The sequence below is a fragment of the Zootoca vivipara genome, chromosome 9 (genome assembly GCF_963506605.1).
Source record: "Zootoca vivipara chromosome 9, rZooViv1.1, whole genome shotgun sequence".
NCBI classification, from domain to species: Eukaryota; Metazoa; Chordata; class Lepidosauria; order Squamata; family Lacertidae; genus Zootoca; species Zootoca vivipara.
In genome coordinates this window covers 5,847,274-5,863,614 of record NC_083284.1, presented here as the reverse complement: position 1 = coordinate 5,863,614, position 16,341 = coordinate 5,847,274, and the positions used below count along the sequence as shown (strand labels likewise).

Here is a 16,341-nt window from a genome sequence, read left to right as displayed (position 1 = left end):
TCTGCCTCCAACCAGTCCAGGACACCTCCCCACTGAGTTCTACACTTGGCTAAGGAGGAGGAAACCAACAGGCAATGCCACCCCCCAAAACTTATTACTATTATTTATTTGAATTTATATACCGCCCTATACCCGGAGGTCTCAGGCCAGTTCACAAAACAAAAACAAAACATAAAAGCACAAAATATATACAGTGGACCCTCTGGATACGAACTGAATTCGTTCCAGGGGTCCGTGTGCACCCTGAAAAATCTGTATCCAGAGGCACCGCTTCTGCGCACACATGCAGCGCACAGAGCGCTTCTGTGCATGCACGAAACCCGGAAAAATACTTCCGGGTTTGCTGCTTTTGCAACCCAAAGTTTACATTGCTTGAGAGTAACGTAACCCGAGGGTCTACTGTAATCAAAATAAAAATAACAACCCAATAACTCTTCTCCTCCCCCCCCCCCAAGAAAACATTTTAGAAGGGCATAGGATGTCAATTAAATCAGTCAAAGGCCTCGTTAAAAAGGAACGTTTTTGCATGGTGTCTAAAGCGGTATAATGAACTTCCTGCATTGCGGGGGGGTTGGCCTAGACGAAGCTTGGGATCCCTTCCCGACACCACAATCCTACAATTCTGTGAGTCTATCACAGGTGGTTCATTCCAAAATCTGGGGCCCTACATTCACCTCCTGTTAAGTCTTGGTTTTCCTCCTCCGGTGTCTCCAACTGTGGAAATGCAGACTGAGAGCATCCCGACTGGGGCAGAGACCCATTCCGGAGAAAGGCCGCCTTTGCCTGAATGGGCAGTGAAGCCTTACACAGAACAGCTGCACCACAGATCTGGTGGAAAGCAGTTCCTTCAACCAATGGGGTGCTCCTTCACCAGGAAAAAACCTTCCGCTCTCTCGCTCTCCTCTCTCACGACAGTGATCTGGAGATCAAAGCTTTTGCTGGAGTGTGAAAGGCAACGGGTGTGCATGCATGCATGCGTGTGTGTGTGTGTGTAACCCTGCCAACGTGCTTACATCATGCCCAACCGAGCCAGCGTGAAAATAAGCCCGAGTGCAGGGTAGCAAAGGGGCAGCAAAGGATGGGGAGAGAGAGAGAGATACCCAGCTCTCTCCCTTATCTCCACTGCACTGCAGCTAAGTGGTCCCCAAGCTCCCTGCTAGGGAGATGGGGGGGAAGAGAGCAGAAAAATGCCTTCCTAAAGCAGCTCAGAAATCCAGCTTCGGGATATAATAATTATTATATGTGTGTGTGAGAGAGAGGGAGAAATTTGCATGCACAATGACCCAGTTATGCAGTGGGCCAATTCTAGAGATGAGCAATAATGAGCAAATGCTTCAGCAGACCAAAGCCACTTGATTCGTGTGTGTCCCGTCCCCGTCCCCCAAATATTGTCCCCTAATAGTACAGGTCTACCCAGCTACACTTGCTGGATGGCTGTACTCTCCTCGAAGAGATGTGATTTGTACTCTCCTCTCCCTCGCTCTCTATTTTAGGAAACCTTTGCAGGGATGGGAGAAGGAAGGTTATGGATGTGATGTAGAAGACACCGGGTGGATTTCAGATGCCCCAAATAAAGGATATGCCCAATTCACAGGATCTGGATTATTAGCATTTTTTAAGGATCTGTCCACAACAGAACTGAAATGAAATCCGCTTTCACACACACACACACACACACACACACACACACACACACACACAATGAAGGCTCCATCTTCCAGAAGCGAAAGATCTCTGGCGAAAGAGATCTGATCATCATACTGTATATCCATGCGTACAGGGAGCCAAAAATGATGTGATGGAAGGTTATAGCAAGCAAAAATGTTTCGGTCTTTAAAAAAAAAAAAAACACACACACACACACACACAGAGAGAGAGAGAGAGAGAGAGAGGAAGAGGACATTTAATCCCTCTGCTCAGCTGGACAACATGTCACGTTTACCAGGAGTTTATGGCCATCCTTGCTTTGCAGCTATAATGCTACGGACATTAAAAAACAAACCAACCAAGGGGCATTATTTAGCCATATCGAACCCCTCTCTCCCAGTTTCTACACCTTGGCTTAGCCCAAAAAAGGGGGGGGAGCAGGTTTCCTCCCCCCCCCGTCTAGTTGCCGGCGAAATGGCACGCAGCAGTCGCAAGCACCCAGAAGAGCAGATGACATAATTTGCAGCCATCCCCTGTTCATCACCCAAACGCCAGCACCTCACCTCGCGCTCTGGATGACACCCCATTTATGACATCATCTTAAAACACACACACACACACACACACCCCAACCCTAACACCAACCATCCCTGATCATACCTGCAAGGGGTTTTATGGTTTTACTTACACAAACGCACGCACATCCTTTATCAATGGGTGGCCGCTTCTTCAACATTGCAAGGCGGGGGGGGGGGGGGAGGTGGAGAAAAGCAAGCAAAGAGGCTATGCCCCCGCCCCAGATTACGAAGAAGAAGAAGAAATTGGTGGAAATATTTTATTCTGGAGCAATGCACCCATTGCAACGGATATGCTTCCCCTTGCATTTCCCGCGGCGTCAGATTACTGTATATTGCAAGAAGCAGAGGTCTCCAAGCTCACGGGGGAAGGCAAACTAAACTAACAAGCGGGGGGGGGGGGTCAGAAGAGGTGGCGAGGCTTATTTTCGAGGACCCCCGCATCTCCGCCGTGCACCACATTTTAATTGCAACAATATCTGCACACGCTCCTCCGTCCTCCCACAGAATCTTCTTCATGCACCGATTTCCTCCACCCTGAGCGATTTTGCAAAAGAGGGGAAAAGGTAGTGCGTGCAAACGTAACCAGTCTTCCACCACCCTGCAAGCAACCCCCCCCTCCGCGGGTCCAAGTGTGTGGCGACGCCTCCCTCTCTCTCCCTCCGCCTGCGCCCCCTCCCCAAATCCCTCCCGGGCGTGTAGGCAAGAGGTACCTCTCCTCCTCCCCGCTGTGCCCTTACTCTTTGCAGGAACGCAGGCGATGCGCTGCGGGCGCGCAGCAGCTCCTTCAGCCGGGAGGCGTCCGGTTTTTAATCCTCTCCTTTTTTGGCGGCGGCGGCGGCTCGGGATGCAGGAGAGAAGCATGCAATACGACGGGGAAGGAGCTCGGAGTTCAAAAATGAAATGCAACCGAAAATGACGACCTCCGACCAATTGCACGGGAGAAAAAATTCAAAGCGTGCGCTCAGGCGGCCATCCGGCGCTTCGCGGAGCCTTTGCAAGGAAGGAGGCGAGCGGCGCTGCAGGCGAGCGGGCTGGCGGCTCGCATCCCGGCCAGCGTCACCGATACACACGCGCGCACTCGCAGACACGCATCTTGCCCCTTTTCTTGCGGCAAACGGCAGCCAACCCGCCTGGCCACGCCCCTTTGTCACAGCCTCAGCCTATCGGAGAGCAGGATCCGGGAGGAGGGTGGATCGCCTGCCCTTTTTAACTCTTCCCGCACTGCAGCGCTCCAACGCTTGGAGGCAGGGTCGGGGCTGGTCGACACGTGATGGGAAATGTTTGGGTTTGATGACATTTGTAATTTTTTATTGTCCCATTTTGCGCGGATTGCTTTTTCTGTGCACCGGTTAGAAGTTGCAGGTAATGAAGCGTTTCCTCCAATTGGGAAACTGAATCCACATTCATAAATTGACCTTAACAGATTGGAGAACTGGGCACAAGCTAACAAAATGAATTTCAATACTGCAGAGGCAAATGTCAGGTTCTGCACTTAGGCAAGAAGAACCAGCTGATCACATATAAGATGAGGGACACCAGGGTTGACAGTAGTACATGTGAAAGGGATCTAGGGGTCTTGGTGGACCACAAGTTGAACATGGGTCAATAGTGTGATGCGGCAGCAAAAAAAGCAAATGCTATTCTAGGCTGCATCCACAGAAGTCTCGTGTCCGGATCAAGGGAAGTAATAATACCACTCTATTCTGCCTAAGTTAGACCACACCTGGAATACTGTGTCTAGTTCTGGGTGCCACAATTTAAGGAGGATGGTGACAAGCTGGAATGTATGCAGAAGAGGGCATCCAAGATGATTGGAGGTCTGGAAACTAAGCCTTATGAGGAACGGTTGAAGGAGCTGGGAATGTTTAGCCTGAAAAAGAGGAGACTGAGAGTAGATATTATAGCCAGCTTCAAACATCTTAAGGGCTGTCACATAAAGGAGGGAGCAAGCTTGTTTTCTCCTGCTCTAGAGGGTAGGACTCGAACCCATGGCTTCAACTAAATTCCGACTAAGCATCAGGAAAAACTCGGGAAGTTGTGGACTCTCCTTCTTTGGAGGTTTTTAAGCAGAGATTGGATGGTCATCTGTCATGGATGCTTTAGCTAAGATTCCTGCACTGCAGGGGGTTGGACTAGATGACCCTTGGTTCCCTTGCAACTCCACAACTCCATGATTCTATGATTCTAAATAGCTTTTCGCCCTTCTCTCATAATACTAGAACTTCGTGGATGGCCCAATAATATTAAGTGGCAGAAGCTCAAGCATTTCTTCACACAGTATTTCCTTAGTGTATGGAACTCCCTGCCACAAGTAACAACAACAACAATAATTTTGGTTACAGGTAGGTAGCCGTGTTGGTCTGGATCGAAGTAAAATAAAAAAAATTCCTTCAGTAGCACCTTAAAGACCAACTAAGTTTTTATTTTGGTATGAGCTTTCGTGTGCATGCACACTTCTTCAGATACAGTGAAATGGAAGTTTCCAGGCACTTATGTAGAGAAGGGGTGGGGAGGGGTGGGGATGGGGAGGGGGGATCACTCAGAAGGGTGGTGGAAATGGGTGATTGACTGACTGATAGCTGTTGATGACCGCAAACGACTGCAAATGGTTTTGCATGAAAAAGCAAGGGTTGAGATGGCTGAAGATCGCTTATCATGTATAATGAGATAAAAATCCGATATCTCTGTTCAAACCAGGTCCCTCCATGGTTTTGAGCTTGGTGATAAGTTGCAATTCAGCAACTTCTCTTTCCAGTCTACCGTATTTCTGAAATTCTTTTGTAGTAAGACAGCTACTTTGAGGTCTTGTATAGAATGTCCTGGGAGATTGAAGTGTTCTCCTACTGGTTTTTCTGTCTTCTGGTTCCTGATGTCAGATTTATGTCCATTTATCCTTTGGCGTAGGTTTTGGCCTGTTTGTCCAATATAGAGAGCTGAAGGGCACTGTTGGCATTTGATGGCATACACAATGTTAGAAGATGAGCAATTAAATAGTCCTGAGATGGTATGTTGGATGTTGTTGGGGCCAGTAATGGTGTTGTCTGGGTGTATGTGGCAGCAAAGTTGGCATCTGGGTTTATTGCAGGCTCTGGTACCAGTGTCCATGTTAAGTCTGGTGGTTGTATTATTGTGGGTGAGGAGTTGTTTAAGATTGGGTGGCTGTCTGTAGGCAATGAAAGGTCTTCCTCCCAGAGCTTGAGAAAGGGAGCTGTCATTGTCCAGGAGAGGCTGTAGATCTCTGATGATGCGTTGTACTGTTTTAGCTTGGGAGCTGTATGTGATGACTAGTGGTGTTCTGTTATTTTCTTTTTTGGGTCTGTCTTGCAGCAGGTTCTCTCTAGGTATCTGTCTGGCTCTGTTGATCTGTTGTTTAACTTCATCAGGTGGATATTTTAGTTCTAAAAAGGTTTGCTGTAGATCTCTTAGGTGAGATTCTCTGTCTGTAGAGTTGGAACAGATGCGGTTGTAACGTAAGGCCTGGCTGTATACGATGGATTGTTTGGTATGTTTGGGATGGTAGCTAGAAGCATGTAGATATGTTTGTCGGTCAGTTGGTTTTCTGTATAAGGTGGTGTCTATATGTCCATCCTGTATTTTTATAGTAGTGTCCAAAAAATGTATTTCTTGCATAGATTGGTTCATTGTTAGGTTGATGGTGGGGTGAAAGTCATTGAATGTCTGGTGGAAGGTTTCCAGGGTCTGTTGTCCATGTGTCCAGATAATAAAAATATCGTCAATGTATCGCAGGTACAGGATAGGTTTGAGTGGGTGGGAGTTAAGGAAACGTTGTTCTAAATCTGCCATGAAGATGTTGGCATACTGTGGGGCCATGCGGGTGCCCATGGCTGTGCCGCTGATCTGGAGGAACAGGTCATCACCAAATTTGAAGTGGTTGTGGGTAAGGACAAAGTGGCAGAGTTTGGTAGCAAAGTCCGCTGTGGTTTTATCTGAAATGGTGTTCCTTATGGCTTGTAAACCATCATTGTGTGGGATGTTGGTATATAGAGATTCCACATCCATAGTGGCTAGTATAGTATTGTTAGGAAGATTGTTCAAATATTGTATTTTCCTCAGAAAATCTGTGGTGTCACGTACGTAGCTGGGAGCACTGATAGCATATGGTTTCAGAACAGAGTCCATATAGCCGGAAACACCCACTGTAATGGTGCCAATACCTGAGATGATGGGGCGTCCTGGGTTTCCTGGTTTGTGTATTTTGGGTAGAAGATAGAATAACAATAATTTTATTATTTATACCCCACCAATCAGGCTGGGTTTTCCCAGCCACTCTGGTCAGCTTCCAGCAAAAGAGAAAAATGCAATAAAACATCAAATATTAAAAACAAAGCAAAGCTTTAAAAGATGGCTGTTAAAAGAGATTAAACAAATTTGTGGTGGAGGCAAAGAGCCTCTGTAATTGGCGGTTAGACATGATGGACCCAGTCTATTGAAGCTGAATGCACATTTTGGGGGGGGGGTGTGATGTGTGCGAATTACGACCCATGGAAATGGCTTTGTCCAGATTCCCCTGTTGCTGTGCAGGGTTTCCCAAAGGGGTCAATATTGATCCTCTTGGGGTTGGCAGGACTCTGCAGGGGATGAATAAAAGCCCTAGAGATCGAAAAAGAAGTTTGCAAGGTACAGTGTAAAAAAATAACTAGGTAGTCTGAGCTTCAGCACTAAAGACGAAGGCCTTGCACAGAGGGCAGTTCCCTGGCCAATGAGGAAACTGTATTTAATAGTCATTTCTTTATTTTTTACACTTTAAGATACCTCATCACGGTGGTCGATAATAAATCAATGACAGTTTGTTGGCTTTATTTCATTTACATTCCTAAGAATCTGGGTGGGGTCAATGGCAACTTTCAAGGACCTCAGTGAATTCAGAAAGGGGTTTAAACTTTTCCAGTGAGGCCATGGGGTATTGCATTCATGTGACGGGGAGAAAGATGGGGGGGGCTGGCAGGCCACCGGATCCAGGCCCCTTTTTGCCACCCCTGGTTCTAAGCCGTTGCAACCTGCGATGTGATTCAGTCACTCTCAACTTCCTTCAACGGCTCTTCTCATCTCCCACGACTAATGTGGTTCCGCCGCTGCTATAGAGACTGGGTTTAAATAAGAAATGTACAGCCCACTAAGTATGTGCCCAGGGAGATCGGGAATAATTATACAATTACATGTTGTTTTCATTTTTCGAAGATAAGAGTTGCCAGAGCTCAAAGGTACTTGAAAGTCCTTTGCTAGGGAAACTTTAACCCCCTTAAGCCCAGGTATGTCAGGGCGGGGGGAGTCCAAGCTATGGTTGCTTGGGGGGGAGGGTATGCACTCTGCGTATGCTCAGAGGTACTCCTGCCTGTTAACAGAGCGAATGCTATTCTAGGCTGCATGAACAGAAGTCTAGCGTCCAGATCAAGGGAAGTAATAATAGTACCACTCTATTGCGCCTTGATCAGACCAAGGGCACTGAGAGGAGAGATGACAGCCATCTTCAAATATATTAAGGGCTGTCGCATGAAAGATGGAGCAAACCTTTTTTTTCCTGCTCTGGAAAGTAGGACCAGAACCAATTCAGGTTACAAGGAAGGAGATTCTGACTAAACATCAGGAAGAACTTTCTGACAGTAAGAGCTGTTCGACGGTGGAAGAATCTTCCCTCGGGAGGTGGTGGACTCTCCTTCCTTGGAGGTTTTTAAGCAGAGGTTGGATGGCCATTTGTCAGGGATGCTTTAGCTGAGATTCCTGCATTGCAGGGGGTTGGACTAGATGGCCCTTGAGGTCCTTTCCAACTCTACAATCCATTTAATTATTTAATTATTCCATTCTTCCTTTTTTAAAAAAAAAATTAATTTCCCTAGATTTGCCCAATATTGCCAAACTTCAGCCAATCATACAGATTTTTTTTTAAAAATAAAGAAATTTATCATTCCATTCTTCTGTTGCCCATGCGCTGTGTGATGCCTTTCCCCTCTGCCATATGCAAAGCAGCAACCACCCGTTGCTTTGGATGCCTTGGAAAGAGGTAGATTTTCATCCAGGCTTTCCCCTGACCCATGAGATCAGACCCTGGTTTCATTTATTTGAATTCTCCCAATCCCTGTTTTTTATACACCTTGGTGCGTATGCCTGGGAAGCCCACAGCACAATGCGTGTCAGCAAGAAACTCCATCGCTCCCCAACAAATGCCATTTAGAGATCAACTCCCTCTGAATCTGTGGGTTTCATATCCTGAACAGATATTCATTCTCCAATAACCAACCTAGGTGGTTGCTAGGTAACCACCATGTGGTCCACCCCAGAATTAACTTGTTGGCCTTGCTGGTGTCCCAAGTATCCCCATCTCCCTCTCCCTCCGCCCATCCAGTCTGCAGCTGTCAGTCTCTGCGTCCAATACTGATGTTCCAGATGTGGGTTGGCCCTGCATTCACCACTGGCAGGAAGCAAAGCGCAAGAGCTTGGAGATGTAATTATCGTTATTGCTCACCAGCACGTACACAGGTAATCCTTACATAATGTGCATACCACACACACACACACACACACACACACACACACACCATGTACTTGCAGATGAAAACCTTTCTCTTTTCCAAATACTGGTCCCTGAATGTTCTTGTTACGTGAAAACATCAGAGTTCTCCATTTAGCACAGGGGTCAGCAAACTTTTTCAGCAGGGGGCCAGTCCACTGTTCCTCAGACCTTGCAGGGGGGGCGGACTATGTGTTTTTTTTGGGGGGGGGAATGAACGGATTCCTATGCCCCACAAATAACCCAGAGATGCATTTTAAATAGAAGCACATATTCTACTCATGTAAAAAGCCCCACAAATAACCCGGAGATGCATTTTAAATAAAAGGACACATTCTACTCATGTAAAAACACGCTGATTCCCGGACTGTCCGTGGACCGGATTTAGAAGGCGATTGGGCCAGATCCAGCCCACGGGCCTTAGTTTGCCTACCCATGATTTAGCATGTCTAGTAAAAGTAATTGAATGTCTCCAGACATATTATTCCACCACTTGGTTCTAAACACCAGGTGTTCTGGAATATGCCCTAATATGCAGGGACTGTGAAATGCTGTACAAGTCAACATTCTGCAAATCCTGAATTCTGCCGTCGGTTGCAATCATACAAAGAGCATGCTCATTTGACTGGTCGTAGACAAGCAACACACATTTGATCTGAAGGAGCGTCTCCACCCCATCACTCAGCCTGGACGCTGAGGTCCACCTCTGAGGGCATTTTGGTGGTTCCCAATGCGAAAAGTGAGGTTCCAGGGAACCAGGCAGAGGGCCTTCTCGGTGGTGGCACCCTCCTTCTGGAACGCACTCCCTTAAGATGTCACGGCGATAAAGAACTACCCAATTTTTAGAAGACATCTGAAGGCAGCCCTGTTTAGGGACGTTTTTAATGTTTGATGATTTACTGTGTTCAATGTTTTTTATTTGATGTAAGCCGCCCAGAGTGGCTGGGGCAATTGATGCTTTTGAATTATGGTGCTGGAGGAGACTCTTGAGAGTCCCATGGACTGCAACAAGATCAAACCTCTCCATTCTGAAGGAAATCAGCCCTGAGTGCTCACTGGAAGGACAGATCGTGAAGCTGAGGCTCCAATACTTTGGCCACCTCATGAGAAGAGAAGAATCCTTGGAAAAGACCCAGATGTTGGGAAAGATTGAGGGCACAAGGAAGAGGGGACGACAGAGGACGAGATGGTTGGACAGTGTTCTCGAAGCTACAAACATGAGTTTGACCAAACTGCGGGAGGCAGTGCAAGACAGGAGTGCGTGGTCCATGGGGTCACGAAGAGTCGGACACGACTAAACGACTAAACAACAACAATTTGATGTAAGCCGCCCAGAGTGGCTGGGGCAACCCAGTCAGATGGGTGCCATAGCAATAATAATAAATGATGATGATGAGTCCAGTGACACAAGCCCACAGCTGGAGGCAGCAATGCTTCTGAATACCAGTTGCTTGAAACCACAGAAGGAGAGAGGGCTCTTGCGCTCAAATTCTCCTTGTGGGTTCCCACAGGCATCTGGTTGGTGGCTGTGAGAACAGGATGCTGCCCTGATCCAGAAAAGTCTGTTCTTACGGTCTTTTCTCTTTTTTTCTTCCTTGCCTTCCTCCTTGATTTGCCTTTACGCCTTTCTTCCAGTCCCTCTTTGGACGGACTTCTCAGTTCAGCCCCTGCATGCAACTTACACTCTCCCTGGATCAATCTTCCAGGAGAACTGTTTCAGTGCTGCTGCAACACCACCACCACCACCACCACCACCAACAACAACAACAACAACAACATTTGTTTGCCTCCCAACATAGGGTTGCCATATTTATAGAAATAAAAACTTATTGAGATTTATTTTCAAAAAGTTGTTGAGCATTTCTTGGGAAAGTTTTTTAAAAAAACCAGACATTTTCCCGATTTCCCCAAATTCCCCCTGGGTGCTAATTCCGTCATTAGGAAACCTGGGAAAATCCAGACGTGTGGCAACCCTGTCCCAAACACGATAAGACATCAAATATTAAAAAGCTTCCCTAAACAGGGCTGCCTTCAGGTGTCTTCTAAAAGTTGTGTAGTTCTTAATCTTCTTGACATCTGACGGGAAGGCGTTCCACAGGGAGGGTGCCACTACCGAGAAGGCCCTCTGGCTGGTTCCCTGCAACCTTGCTTCTTGGAGTGAGGGAAGCGCCAGAAGGCCCTCGGTGCTCAAAGTCAATGGGGGCTGAGCAATGGTGCTTGGTGTCAATATCCAGGCTGAGCGATGGGGGTGGAGCTGCCAACAGAGGTTCCCACCCCACTAGGTCAGCCCCCTTTCCTATGCTCTGCTGCCTATGGCCTAGTGGTGACACACACCAGACCTTCTGTACTTAGCCAAGGCTGCTTCTCCTTATACAGATCTGTTCCTCCCTGCGATAGATCTGAGCATCCATTCCGAGCAGTCCAAAGCATGCTGAGACAAGGGAAGCAGGAGGAGCTGAGATTTGTGCCACCGAGGGAGAGGACCCTGCCTGAGCCATCCGATCGGCAAGAGAGAGGCGCCAAACTGAGCACATGGCCTGGCGGTCCTTTGCAAATATCTACCCCCTCGGAATGGCGCCCTGGCTGGGAATCTGCTTGTTGATGCAATTTTGCCAAATGTGGCTTTTGAATTTGCTCTGTTTTCATCAAGCACGAGGATATTTGTGGGCGTTGCGGAGTCTTTCGAGGCCCAGAATATGGATAGCTGGAAGATTTTATCTCTCTTTTTGCAACCAGGAAGAGGTAGCCAAAGCAAGGAGAGAGAGGGGGGGAGGAAGGGAGGGGTGTTTGCACTGATTTCTGCACCCATCTCAGGTCCCCGCACATTGCACAAGAAGAGGTGGCAAACTCAGAAGTGGGGGGGGCGGGGCAGAATTCAGGGTGCATGCCCCCTTTGTGCATCTGCAATACATGTCGGGCAGGTGATGAGAAGCAGTCTGAGGTGAGTCAGAAACAGCATGTGACAGTCAAAAGCGCAAGGCGAGCTAGGAGGCAGGGTTGCAAAAACAGGTGAAAAAAGCGAGTAAGGGTGGTTATTTGCTTTCTAATGCAAATCTACCTAATTCATACTCGCTGAAGACATCTGAGAAGTAAAGAAGAACTACGATTCTCTGACTCTATGAAAGCCACACACCTCTGAATTTTGCGATGCAATTCGGCACCCGAAGAAAAGGTGCACACATTATGGGAGAGCATGCATGAAATATCAGGAGGAGGAGACAGGATAGAAATTAGTAAAATTGTGCATGGCACAGGGAGAGTCAACAGAGAAAAGTTTCTCTCCCTCTCTCATAACACTAGAACTTGAGGCAGGGGCATCCTAGGGACCAAGGCAGTTTCGGCCCCTCAAATATTTCTTTTGAGGGGGCTGCCCCCCCTCAATATTCAGAGGACATTGCATGATGTCATGTCAGCCCCCTCTAGAGAAGCTGGTGCCTCTGCCAATGAACCTGAGGTTGGAAAATTCAGGACAGATTTTAAAAGAGTTTTGATTCATGCAGTGCATAGTTAAACTTTGGAACTCATTGCCACAGGAGGCAGTGGGGGCCACCAACTCAGATGGCTTTAACAGAGGATCAGACCAATTAATGGAGGAGGGGGCTGTCAATGGCTACTATCCAAGATGGCTCTGCTCTGCCTCCACAGGCGGAGGCAGCGATGCTTCTGAATACCAGTTGCTTCACACCAAAGGAGGGGAGAGTGCTCTTGTGCTCGAATCCTGCTTGCTGGTTTCCCACAGGCATCTCGCTGTGAGCACAGGATGCTGGACTAGAAGGGTCATTGGCCTGATCCAGCAGGAGAGCCACTGTAGGCAACCCTGAGCTAAAGCAGAGATGGAGAATCTTCAGTTCTCCGCACACTGCTGAACTACATAGAATCATAGAATCATAGAGTTGGAAGAGACCACAAGGGCCATCCAGTCCAACCCCCTGCCAAGCAGGAAACACCATCAAAGCATTCTTGGCATATGGATGTCAAGCCTCTGCTTAAAGACCTCCAAAGAAGGAGACTCCACCACACTCCTTGGTAGCAAATTCCACTGCCGAACAGCTCTTACTGTCAGGAAGTTCTTCCTAATGTTTAGGTGGAATCTTCTTTCTTGAAGTTTGAATCCATTGCTCCGTGTCCGCTTCTCTGGAGCAGCAGAAAACAATCTTTCTCCCTCCTCCATGTGACATCCTTTAATATATTTGAACATGGCTATCATATCACCCCTTAACCTTCTCTTCTCCAGGCTAAACATACCCAGCTCCCTAAGCCATTCCTCATAAGGCATAGTTTCCAGGCCTTTGGCCATTTTGGTTGCCCTCTTCTGGACACGTTCCAGCTTGTCAGTATCCTTCTTGAACTGTGGTGCCCAGAACTGGACACAGTACTCCAGGTGAGGTCTGACCAGAGCAGAATACAGTGGTACTATTACTTCCCTTGATCTAGATGCTATACTCCTATTGATGCAGCCCAGAATTGCATTGGCTTTTTTAGCTGCTGCATCACACTGCTGACTCATGTCAAGTTTGTGGTCTACCAAGACTCCTAGGTCCTTTTCACATGTACTGCTCTCAAGCCAGGTGTCACCCATCCTGTATTTGTGCCTTTCATTTTTTTTGCCCAAGTGTAGTACCTTACATTTCTCCTTGTTAAAATTCATATTGTTTGCTTTGGCCCAGTTGTCTAATCTGTTAAGGTCATTTTGAAGTGTGATCCTGTCCTCTGGGGTATTAGCCACCCCTCCCAATTTGGTGTTGTCTGCAAACTTGCTCAGGATGCCCTCAAGCCCATCATCTAAGTCATTGATAAAGATGTTGAATAAGACTGGGCCCAAGACAGAACCCTGTGGCACCCCACTAGTCACTACTCTCCAGGACTACAACTCCCATCATCCTTGGCCTTGCATGCTGGGGCAGATGGGAGTTTGCGGTTCAGCAACCCCTGGAGGGCCGAAGTCTCCCCACCCCTGAGCGATGCAGGCCAACAATTTGACTCAGCCCAAGGCACCTTTCCGGTGGGTGTCCCCATGTCCATAGCAACTTAAATGGGAAGAGAGATGTTATTTATTGTCTTGCTGCGGCAGGATCCAATTTGACAGTGGTTACTCACAGAGAGTGGGCGCATCTCTCTCGTTCTCAGCATCAGAGCCCCCTTCTCCTTGCAGGGACCCGAGGAGCAAGGAAGAAACTAAAAGCAGATGGCTGGAGGAGGCTGGTGGCAGTTTCCATCGGAGGTTGCCAACCCCCCCCCCCAAAAAAAGCACACACGATGGCTGCCACTTTGGCCAAGGCTGTTGGCAAGGCGGGATGTGACATTGTGACAGCCGTTGAGCTATTGAAGAGAGCTTTCTTCTCTCCTCTCAGTCTCCTCTTCTACAGGCTAAACACACCCAGCTCCTTCAACAGTTCTTCATCAGGCTTTGTTTCCGGACCCTTGATCAACTGACTGTAAAGAATAGCCCCATAAGAAGCCCGTTATTACAACTCAAACAGACATGTCAGAGTTTAGCTGAATCTGAAAAGATGACTGCCCTGATCAAGAAGCCCTTAGAATAATAGAACTCTACAGTGAGGACCCAGGGACCCAGGTGGCGCTGTGGTTAAACCACCGAGCCTAGGGCTTGCTGATCAGAAGGTCAGCGGTTCGAATCCCTGTGACGGGGTGAGCTCCTGTTGCTCGGTCCCTGCTCCTGCAAACCTAGCAGTTCGAAAGCACATCAAAGTGCAACTAGATAAATATGAACCGCTACAGCGGGAAGGTAAACAGCATTTCCGTGCGCTGCTCTGGTTCACCAGAAGTGGCTTTGTCATGCTGGCCACATGACCTGGAAACTATGCCGGCTCCCTCGGCCAATAATGCGAGATGAGCGTGCAACCCCAGAGTCGGTCACCACTGGACCTAATGGTCAGGGGTCCCTTTACCTTTACAGTGAGGACACATAGGTTCACCTAGTTCAACCCCCTGCAAAGCAGGAATCTCATCTAAAGCATCCAGGACAGATGGCCACCCAACCTCTGTTTCAAAAAAACCTCCAGTGAAGGACAGTGAAGCACCATCCAAAGGAGTCTTTTCAACTGTTGAACAGCTCTTACTGTCAGAAAGTTAATCCTGGCATTTAGTTAGAATCTCCTTTCCAGCTTGTCAACATCCTTCAAAAATTGTGGTGCCCAGAACTGGATACCGTATTCCGGGTGTGATTTGACCAAGGCAGAATAGAATGGTACTATTAGTCTAGAATGGACTAGACTTCTGTGGATGCAGCCTAGAATGGCATTTGCTTTTTTCCATACTGCATCACCCTGTTGACTCATGTTCAGCTTGTGGTCCACTAAGACCCTTAGATCAGGCATCCCCAAACTTCGGCCCTCCAGATGTTTAGGACTACAATTTCCATCTTCCCTGACCACTGGTCCTGTTAGCTAGGATCATGGGAGTTGTAGGCTAAAACATCTGGAGGGCCACAGTTTGGGGATGCCTGCCCTAGATCCTTTTCACATGTACTCCTGTCAAGCCAGGTCTCCCCAATCTCATATTTGTGCTGCTGGTTGTTCCTGCCTAAGTGCAGAACCCGACATACACTCCTATTGAAATTCATTTTGGGTGTACCTCGAGCTTCTGTGAATTTGCTCCCAATAACTCCCCCATTTTGAGTTTCGATCTCACATTACTATCCATGTTTTCTCCAAATCTTCAGGTACTTATTGAATATTCACTGAGCGTTTGAACTTTGCATTTGTCTCTACTGAGAATCATTTTGTTAGTTTGGGCCGAGTTCTCCTTACTGTTGAGGTCATATACCGAATCCCAATCCTGCCTTCTGCAGCATTGGCTTCTGATGGGGCTGAGTACACCCCCGTCTGAAACGTTGTAGAGCAGCTGCCGGTCTGTGTGGACAATACTGAGTTAGATGGACCAGTGGTCTGACTTGGTAAAAGTTGCTTCCTATCTTTCTGGGCCAACCATTAGGGAAAACCAGATGCTAAAGGAGAACGAAAATAAGTGAAGCTAAACAAGAGGGAAATGGCTCCTCTGCTCACTAGGACTGGCACTCCACTAATCTGCGAGGATCCTGTTTTGCCAGTAAAGCGTTAACTCCCACTTCATTGTTTTTTTAAAAATAATTTGTATTAATTTTACGTATAATCACAATACATAACATGGTATCCTCTTACTAAATCTCTTGGCTCAACCCAGCCTAAACGACTTCCCTCCCTCCCACCTAATAGTTTACAAAATTAAATTTTACATTTTTGCACTTCCTTTCCTATCCTTGTTATATTACTTAAAATATTAAATTACTCAACCTGAATAGGTAACAAATTCATCTTACAAATCTTCAGATGACCCTGCTAATGATGTTAATTGCTTACAGTTGTCTTTCAAATATAATATAAGTTAGTTCCAATCTTTGTGGAATACTTGATCTCGCTGGCTCCAGATTCTTCCAGTCAGTTTCGCCAGTTCTGCAAAGCCCATCATTTTCAACTGCCACTCTTATTTTGTTGATACTTCATGCTGTCTCCATTTCTAGGCTAATAAAATTCTTGCTGTAGTTGTTGCATATAAGAACAATTTTATTTTATTTTATCTTGTCTCGGTATC

General features: G+C 47.2%; 1 protein-coding gene across 3 annotated transcripts in view; it reads right to left on the bottom strand.

Moving 5' to 3' along the window:
* The window catches only part of LZTS3 (leucine zipper tumor suppressor family member 3), a 72,376-nt gene extending 69,050 nt beyond the window's left edge, over nt 1-3,326 (bottom strand). For 2 of the 3 annotated variants that reach the window (XM_060278352.1, XM_035101160.2), the window contains exon 1: nt 2,963-3,326. The gene's annotated coding sequence lies outside the window, so the exon portion shown is untranslated. The remainder of the gene's footprint in view (nt 1-2,962) is intronic. The other variant, XM_035101152.2, reaches the window with a different exon arrangement.
* Between the last annotated feature and the right edge of the window lie 13,015 nt (nt 3,327-16,341).